Below are 9,428 nucleotides of genomic sequence, written 5' to 3' on the forward strand. Positions count from 1 at the left end.
CTGTGACTCCTCTCAGAACCTCCTCCTTTTTGCAATGGAGGGAGATAGTGATCCTCAGGACTTAAGAAGTTATAGCTGGGGGTGCCTGAGTGGCTCAGTCGGTTAAGTGTCCGACTTTGGCTCAGGTCATGATCTCACGATTCGTGAGTTCGAGCCCCACATCGGACTCTGGGCTGACAGCTCAGAGCCTGGAGCCCGCTTCACATTCTGTGTCTCCCTCTGTCTGCCCCTCCACTGCTTACACTGTCTCTCGCATTGTCTCAAAAACATATAAACATTTAAAAAAAGGTTTTAAAGAAGTTATATCTGGATAGAGTATTTTAAATGAATGTTTGAAATGAATAGAGTTTCTGTATTCATTGTATCTTTTGGGCTTCAGATTGAAGGCAAAGAATATTCTTTTTTATGTAAAATAGTTTTTTTAACGTTTATTTTTGAGAAAAAGAGACAGTGAGTGGGAGGGGCAGAGAGAGAGGGAGACACAGAATCAGAAACGTAAACATTTCTGCATATCGAAGAAGCAAGGCGATTGTGAGGATTAAGTGACATGTCATATTATAGTGCTTATAGTAGGGACTCAATACGTGCATTTATTATATGCCAGGCACTTTACCAGTTCTGGGAATGCAAAAATAAGTAAAATGAAGTTTCTGTCCTCAAGGTGTTCACAGACTGGTGGAGGGAGAAAATAAATAAATCAACAGTTACAATACAGTGTGAGAGAGAAAGAAAGAAAGAAAGAAAGAAAGAAAGGGCGGGGCCTGGGTGGTTCCGTCGGTTTAGCTAAGGTTAAGCTAAGCGTCCAGCTTTGGCTCAGTTGATCATGATCTCGCAGTCTGTGAATTCAAGCCCCGTGTTGCATTGTGTGCTGACAGCTCAGAGCCTGGAGCCTGCTTCTGATTCTGTCTCCCTCTCTCTCCGCTCCTCCCCCACTCGTGCTCTCTCTGTCTCTCTCTCTGTCTCAAAAATAAACATTAAAAAATTTTGAAGAAAGAAAAGAAGGAAGGAAGGAAGGAAGGAAGGAAGGAAGGAAGGAAGGAGAGGGAGAGGTAGAAAATACAAAAAGCTATGGGATTACGTAGGAGAGGCACCTTCCCAGACTGAAGTGAAGGAGTGGTCAGAATGGCTTTTCCAGGTTGATGCCTGAGCTGGATGAACAATGAGAAAATGAAAGAGGAAGCAAGTTTGGGCAAAGTGAGCTACAAATGAAATCAAAGAGGTAGAAGAAATCATGGGTATTTCATCCAAGTAGTTCAATGTAACTCATGGATTGTGTGTGTGTGTGTGTGTGTGTGTGTGTTTAAAAGTGAGTTGAGGGGCGCCTGGGTGGCGCAGTCGGTTAAGCGTCCGACTTCAGCCAGGTCACGATCTCGCGGTCCGTGAGTTCGAGCCCCGTGTCAGGCTCTGGGCTGATGGCTCAGAGCCTGGAGCCTGCTTCCGATTCTGTGTCTCCCTCTCTCTCTGCCCCTCCCCCGTTCATGCTCTGTCTCTCTCTGTCCCAAAAATAAATAAACGTTGAAAAAAAAAATTAAAAAAAAAAAAAGTGAGTTGAGGGGCGCCTGGGTGGCTCAGTCGGTTGAGTGTCTGACTTCAGCTCAGGTCATGGTCTCACGGTTCATGGGTTCAAGCCCCGCATCAGGCTCTGTGCTTCACAGCTCAGAGCCTGGAGCCTGCTTTGGATTCTATGTCTCCCTCTCTCTCTGCCCCTCCCCTGCTTGTGCTCTGTCTCTCTCTGCCTCTCAAAAATAAATAAATGTAAAAAAAATAAATTAAAAAAGAAAAAGAAAAGTGAGTTGAGAAGGTAGAGAGAAGTTAGATCCTGACTCGCTTTTTCAGAAGAGCAAGGCGCCTGGCCGGCCAGGTCAGAGCATGTGCAGCTCTTGATCTCGGAGTTGTGGGTTTGAGCCCCACGTTGGGTGTAGAGATTACTTAAATAAATAAATACATTTAAAAAAAAAAAAAAGAAGAAAGAAAGATCATTCCAGCATCAGACTGAAGAATGGAGAAGAGAAGGGTAAAGCTGGAGTTCTTAAAGTCATGTAGGAAACTGCTGTGGTAATCTGGACACGCGCTGGGGAACTGGCAGCGGGAGTTAGGAGGAAGGGGCGTACGTAGAAGTTACTCCGCAGGGGAGATCGCATCAGAACTTAGTGATGTCAGAGACAAAATGCACCAGACAACTGAGGTGATGTTATTCAAGCTATTGCAATAGAGAGCATGTTTATTAATGAAGAATGTCTCATAGAAAAGGAAAGGGAGGGGCGCCTGGGTGGCGCAGTCGGTTAAGCGTCTGACTTCGGCCAGGTCACGATCTCTCGGTCTGTGAGTTCGAGCCCCGTGTCGGGCTCTGGGCTGATGGCTCAGAGCCTGGAGCCTGTTTCCGATTCTGTGTCTCCCTCTCTCTCTGCCCCTCCCCCGTTCATGCTCTGTCTCTCTCTGTCCCAAAAATAAATAAAACGTTGAAAAAAAAATTAAAAAAAAAAAAAAAGAAAAGGAAAGGGAACTGAGGTTTTATGGAGGTAGGAAAACACAGGGCCCCAATCTTACTGGAGTCATGAACCAGTGTAGAGACGGGTCTTTTCATGGAATACACGAGAACAGGATGGAACACAAAAGGTGACGGGGGTTTGGAAAACAAAAAAAAATGGGGATATTTCTTAACTGACCTGTTTTCCAGAAACAAAGAGGTCTGGTGAAACTCACCATTGTCAGTGACTAATTGGATGTAAGACAAAAGAGTCCGGGAAGAATCTGGGAAAACTGCCAGGACTCTAGACTGTAGAATTTGTAAGAGAGGAAAACCTTTTCCTCTAACTTCTTTTTTTTTTTTTTTAATGCTTCTTATGTGATTTTTAAAAAATATTGGTTTTTGAGGGAGGGGAGGGGCAGAGAGAGGGAGACAGAGAATCCGAAGCAAGCTCTGTGCCGTCAGTGCAAAGCCCGATGTGGGGCTCGAACCCACGAACCGTGAGATCATGACCTGACCTGAGCCGAAGTCGGACACTCAACTTGACTGAACCATCCAGGTTCCCCCCCTTTTCCTCTAACTTCTTATATTCTGTGCCTGGGGACTGGGAATTAAATTGGCAAAAGACAAATTAACAGGAGAAAAGATCTATTTGTATGCACCTGGTCACTTTACAGGAAGAAAGCAAAAGCCCTAAGAGTCAGTTAGGTCTGGGGGCTCATATTACCATTTTAACAAAGGGCAATATGTTATAGAGAAGTTACAAAACAAAAGAAAAGGTCTTTGGTCTTCTTGGGGCAATAACACTGTGGGAAGGTAAATATAGGGGGAAAGGAGTGAAAGATTAAGGTTATTTTAGTAAGGTTTGTTATGCAGACTTGTTTATGCTGGCTTTCCCTGTCCTGTGATAAAGATCGCTTTCCTGGTGTGGGAGAGGGGAGGGGAGACAGTCTCACAAGAGAAAATTAACGCCCTGCTTTCAGGCAGAAAAGGAGAAGGCAGAGAGTTCCTCCTGTGTCTGCTTCCCAGATATGCCTTTGGTCTTCCAACCTTACCCTTACTTCTCCAGGAACACCAAACTGCGTTTAGTTCCCTATTTCGACTATGCTCCCTGATCATTTTTTTTTTAATTTTTTTAATGTTTATTTTTGAGACAGAGAGAGACAGAGCATGAACGGGGGAGGGGCAGAGAGAGAGGGAGACACAGAATCGGAAGCAGGCTCCAGGCTCTGAGCCATCAGCCCAGAGCCCGACGCGGGGCTCGAACTCACAGACCGGACCGCGAGATCGTGACCTGAGCTGAAGTCGGATGCTTAACCCACTGAGCCACCCAGGCGCCCCTCCCTGATCATTTTAATATATGCTTTTTATGCTGCTTGCAAAGCCTTTCCATCTCTTCTGCCTGGAGGTTTTCCACTGGTCCTGTAAGACGGCCTTTGAGAGGTGTTTTCTAATCTAGTCAGGAATCTTCCACAAGAATTCCTCTCCACTCCTGTACCACTTTCCACTGAGGACTTATCAAACTGGGTTCACATTTTTCTGTTAATACCCCCTCTGCCCCACCAGCACGTAAGATCCTTGAGGGCTTCTAACCTGACGGTATACACGTCGAATACCTCTCCAGTATCCATTCTCTTTTTCTTCACTAAGGAAAAGCATAATTGTAACGTGCCCAACTGAAATACTCACCTTCTCAGAATTACTTACAGTTCGGGGAGGCTCTGTGGCAGAATTCTAGCCAAAAAAAAAAAAAAAAAAAAAGGTAACTGGAAGTCTCTGGAAATAAATCCCTTCTGAAGGAGATGACAGAACCTCACAAAGGGATAGCTTTTGGCCTTTCCTTCTTCTTCTTGACTTGAACGACGATGAGGATCCTGGAGGAAAAGCATCCTTTTGCAGCCATGCAGATAAAAGCTGTATGTTGAAGATGAGAGAGCAGAGAGACGAAAGGAGTTTGGGTGCTTGACGACATCATAGATCTGTCCTTGACTTTGGGCCCTTGGACATTTGGGATAGGCAATGAGAATAATACATGGTTTACTTTTTGCTTTTGCTTTTTAAAAACGTTTTATTCAAGTATAATAAACATAGAAACAACACCAATTTCTAAAAGCACAGATTATATTTGCCCATATAAAAACAAGAACATGGGGCTCCTGGCTGGCTCAGTCATGGAGCATGTATATGACTCTTCATCTCAGGGTTGTGAGTTTGAGCCCCACATTGGGTATGGAGATTACTTAAAAAAAAAAAAAAGAATATGTAAGAATACAAATGTTTGCTGCTGGCTTGTTTCCCTCAACAAAATGTTTATAGGTATTCATTGATATTATTTTGTATAGCTATAGATCATTCATACTCATTGCGACATCGTTTTCCATTGTATAAGTATACCTCCGTTTATTTCTCTATTGTACAATTGCTGAGAAATGACGTAGTTTCACGTTTTGTTACTTTGAATAGCATTGCTATGAATATTCGAATACATATATTTTGGTGAACATATTGTACGCCTTTATATTGGATATATACCTAGGGGTATAGAGGACCATAGGGTATAACACATGTTTTACTTGAGTAGATGCTCTGAAACCTTTTCCAAAGTGTTTGGACCAATTTACACTCTCAAGAGCGGCGTATGAAAGTTTCAGTTACTCTTCATCTTTGCCAACATTTTGGTATTTCCTGACTTGTTTGTTTTAGCCATTGTGGTAGATGTATACTGTCATTTCATTGGTTTTTAATTTGTATTTTCTTGATAACTAATAAAGTTGAGTACTTTGAAAAAAGCTTATGGGCCTCGTGGATATTCTTTTTTGTAAAAAGCAGCTTTATTGGGGTGCCTGGGAAGCTCAGTTGGTTAAGTGTCCCACTCTTGATTTCAGCTCAGGTCATATCTCACGCTTTGTGGGTCTGAGCCCCACATTGGGCTCTGCTCTGACAGTGCAGAGCCCGCTTCGGATTATATCTATTTCCCTCTCGCTCCGCCCTTCCCCCATTCTCTCTCTCTCTCTCTCTCTCAAAATAAATAAACTTTTAAACACTTTTAAAAAAATTGAAAAACAGCTTTATTGAGATATAATTCGCATATCATACAATTCACCCATTGAAAGCATATAATTCAATAGTTTTTAGTATATGCTGATATATGCAACCATCACCACAGTCAACTTGAGAATATTTCCATCATCTCAAAAGAAACCCCATATCCTTTAGCTCCCTACACCCCTTGCCCAGCCCTGAGCAACCACGAACCTACTGTCTATTTCTACAGATTTTCTTATTCCGAACTTTCATATGAACGTAATCACAATATGTGAACTTTTGTGACTGGCTTCTTTCCTTTAGCATAATGCTTTCAGGATTTATCCATATTGTAGTATAAACCAGCACTTCATTCCTTTTTATGGTCAGATAACACTTCTATGACCTGATAATATGGTCGGATATCAACTGTGGCTAAACCACATTTTGTTTATCCCTTTGTCCACTCGTGGATATTTAGGTTGTCTCTACCTTTTTGCTATGATGAATAATGCCGCTATAGACACTCAGGTACAAGTTATTGAGGGGATATATGTTTTCAGTTCTCTTGGGTGCATACCCAGGAGCGGAATTCCTGGGTTATAGTGTAACTCTGTGTTTAATTACTGGAAGAATTGCTTGACTGTTTTCCAGAGTGGTGACACCCTTGTGTATTCCCGCCAGCCGTGTATGAAGGTTCTTCCTTCTCCACATCCCCATCAATTGTTGTTGTTAATCTGATTTTCTGATTCTGGCCACTCTAGCTGGATATATCGGGTGTCCTTGTTTACAGAGTGTTCAAGTCTTTTGTCTGTTTTTCTATTGGGTTGTCTTCTTTTTGGAATTCTTTATATATCTGAAATCGGAGGCCTTTGTTAGATGTATGTACTGCAAATGTCTTCTTTCAGTCTGTGGGTTGCGTTCTCACTCATTAAAATAGTGTCTTTTTGTGAACAAATGTTCTTAACTTTAATACAGTTTCAGTGAGTGCTTTTAGGTTCTGTTTTTTTTGTTGTTTAATTTTTTACTATGTGTCTTATGTGTAATTTTTTTTTTTTTTTGAGAGAATATTTGTGTGAGAGCCAGGGAGGGGCCAAGGGAAAAGGAGAGAGAGAATCTTTTTTTTTTTAATTTTGTTTATGTTTATTTATTTTTGAGAGAGAGAGCACAAACAAGGGAGGTACAGAGAGAGGGAGACATAGAATCTGAAGCAAGCTCCAGGCTCTGAGCGGTCAGCACAGAGCCCGACTCACGAACTGTGAGATCATGACCTGAGCTGAAGTCGGATGCTTAACCGACTGAGCCACCCAGGCACCCCAAAAGAGTGAGAGAATCTTTAAAAAAAATTTTTTTTAATGTTTATTTATTTTTGAGAGAGAGAGACAGAGCACGAGTGGGGGAGGGACAGAGAGAGAGGGAGACACAGAATCCAAAGCAGGCTCCAGGCTCCAAGCTGTCAGCATAGAGCCAGACGCGGGGCTCGAACTCATGAACTGTGAGATCAGGACCTAAGCCGATGTCGGACGGTTAACCGACTGAGCCACCAGGTGCCCCAAGAAGAGAGACAGAATCTTAAGCAGGCTCCACGCCCAGCACGACGGGGCTCAATCTCACCACCATGAAATCATGACCTGAGCCGAAATCAAGAGTTGAACACTTAACCGACTGAGCTACCCAGGCGCCCCTTATATTCTATTTAAGAAATCTTTGCTCCGGGTCACAAAAGTGTTTTCCTTATGTTTTCATCTAAAAGCTTTTTTGTTTCAGCTTTCACACACACACACACACACACACACACACACACAATTTTTTAAAAGTAATCTCTACACCCCACTTGGGTCTCATGCTTACAATCTTGAGATAAGAGTTACATATTTGCAACTGAGCCAGCCAGGTGTCCCCCCGCAACTTTCATATTTGACATACAATCCACTTGGAGTTAATTTTTGCAAATGGTATGAAGTAGGGGACAAGCTACATTGTTTCCCCTTATGGATATCCAACTGTCTCCTCACCATCTACTGAAAGACCATTCTTTCCTTACTACATTGCAGTGTGTGGTTTTATCATAAACTAGGTAACCATACTGGTGAGGGTTTATTTCTGTGTTCTGTTTGTTTCATTGTTGTGTTTGCCTATCCTCATAATAATACCCCCCCACACACACTAGTTTTATTTATAATAGTTTTATACATATCATTTATTATATATATGATATCTGCTGGTATAGTTTTCTAGTCGTGTGATTTTTCCTTAAGATCGACTTGGGGGCGCCTGGGTGGCTCAGTCAGTTAAGGCTCTGACTTTTGATTTGGGCTCAGGTCTTGATGTCAAGGTTTACGGGACTGAGCCGTGCATGAGGCTCTGTGCTGACAGTATGGAGCGTGCTTGGGATTCTCTCTCTCCCTCTGCCCCTCTCTCCTGCTCATGTGCTCTCTCTCTCTCAAAAAAAAAAAAAATTGAAAAATAGCAGTATAATATGGTGGTATAATATAACATATAATATTATAGTATTATAATATATTGTAATATTAAATATATAATATATTATACACTACTATATAATATATATTATATTATACCACCATATTGTGTGGTAATATGTATTATAATATATATAACATTACAATATATATTTATTAGCTATCATATGAACAGAATTATACATTATTATATATGTCATATTAATATGATTATACATTAAGACATTAATCATAAGTAATAGCAATTAATGTATTAATTGATGTATATACAATATGCCTACATATAATACTATAATAGTGTTTTATAGTATTAAAATAATACTATACTACTATACTATTACTAAAATAATATAATAATATTACTATTTAATAGCATTAAAATAATAAATTTAATGCTATATTTAATAATATAGTATTCAAATAATATTTAATACTATATTTAGCAATACAGTATTAAAATAATAAAATTGTTATTAGGACTATGGAATTGGATGGCTTTGTATGAAGAGCAATAGATATTTCCGAGAGGGGGTTTAAACTGCTCAGCTTTTCCATAGGCAGTTGGCAAATGATTAGTCTCTAAGACATTTCAAAACCCTCACCGTGGCTGTGTCTGCAGTCCTAAACCACGATCCTTAACCAATCTTAAACCCCTACGTTGAAAGACTCCCCCACTTAAACCAGACCTCCAAACCACATAAATATCCCGACTTAGCCCTCCCCTCCCAAACTCTACTAAGGAGGTATGCTGATACCCTCTCACCTGTTGAGGGTGATTAATAAGCAATTAAATGCTACATATGAAAATCTGGGGACCTCTTGGCCAGATCTAAAAATTCTCAACTTCTGCAACCACAGTGCAGGAAAATCTCAAGACCAGGCTCAACATTTTGTTACAAGAGGAACAGCTCCAGGGGCTCCTGGGTGGCTCAGTTGGTTAAGCGCAGACTTCAGCTCAGGTCACATCTCACAGTTGGTGAGTTTGAGCCCCGCGTCGGGCTCTGTGCTGACAGCTCAGAGCCTGGAGCCTGGTTCGGATTCTGTGTCTCCCTCTCTCTCTCTCTGTCCCTTCCCCGCTCGCACTCTGTCTCTCTCTCAAAAATAAAATAAATGTTAAAAAAAAAAAAAAGAGGAACAGCTCCAGAGAAAGTTGAATTCTCAGCCATTTCCAGATTGCTTTGCCAAGGTCAAAGCACTCTTTGAAAGATGAGGTAGAGGCTTCTATCTTGCAAGACAGTACACGGTCCCCTCCAGGATATACCCCTGATTTCTCTCTGGTCATTACTTAAAAAGGGGTGGTGAGGGTGAAAAATATATTCATATAAAGTACTTACCTGGAGGAGGGAGGGATGAATTACAAATTAGCATGCGAAAATTTTTTGGGGTGATGGATATGTTCACTCTCTGGATTGTAGTGATAGTTTTTATGATTGCATACATATATCAAACTTCAT

This window comes from Lynx rufus, unplaced genomic scaffold (genome assembly GCF_022079265.1).
Source record: "Lynx rufus isolate CCGP_SWC_20201006 ecotype Redwood Valley unplaced genomic scaffold, mLynRuf1.p SCAF_7, whole genome shotgun sequence".
Classification (NCBI taxonomy): domain Eukaryota; kingdom Metazoa; phylum Chordata; class Mammalia; order Carnivora; family Felidae; genus Lynx; species Lynx rufus.